Source organism: Antrostomus carolinensis, unplaced genomic scaffold, assembly GCF_000700745.2.
Source record: "Antrostomus carolinensis isolate BGI_N321 unplaced genomic scaffold, ASM70074v2 scaffold37088, whole genome shotgun sequence".
NCBI classification, from domain to species: domain Eukaryota; kingdom Metazoa; phylum Chordata; class Aves; order Caprimulgiformes; family Caprimulgidae; genus Antrostomus; species Antrostomus carolinensis.
The window spans coordinates 53-819 of record NW_010334377.1 but is presented as its reverse complement, the minus strand read 5'-3'; positions in this window follow the sequence as shown (position 1 = coordinate 819).

Genomic DNA, 767 nt, shown 5'->3' with positions numbered 1-767 from the left:
AGTGCCAGGCTCCGCTCCCCACCCTGAGCTCCCTCTGTGGCTTTTCCACATCCCCTGACATCTCCCAATATTTTTTTTTTTGTAATTTTAAGGGAGAAATAAGTGGGTACCAGACCCAGACACAGCACCTCCTGCCACCTCTGGATGTAAAAATCACTCTCCTACCTCCTTACCCATCTTACACTGACTCTTGTTTCCCAGTTTTCCTACGGTCACAAACACCAGCTCACATGTTGTTACAATTCCCTGATTTCCCCCCAAAAAACCCCATTATTTTCTCACAGTGAGTGACTTGGGTCATTCCTACCTGTGTAGATTTTTAGGTACCAACACACTCATTTTTCCACTTGACCAATGTGAAGCTGGAACATCAGTTTCCAACACTCGATCACTTACAGATATTTAAAAGCTTTGCCTAAAGTTAGTTATTTACTTTTAAAACCCAGAGAAAAACCTGCAGCCCCTTTTCCCACAGGATACAACCAGACACACCATTCCCAGAAAGAATTTCAAATGACAAAAATCATCTTTTTTTGGTCACATTTTCCCTTCCTTGACATGACAACAAGAGATGAGATTTTTTTAAAAGCCCAAATCCTTTTCCTGCAGCTTCGGGAAAACTTCCAGCAGCACCAGAGCTCCGAGGTGATTTATTTATGGTACTAAAAACCCAGCTTTTTTCACTCACTCGGTTCCCAAGTGGCTTCAAACCCCCAAAACAATGGTTTTTAGTTACTATGGAGAAAATTAACTATATTTTAGCAAAT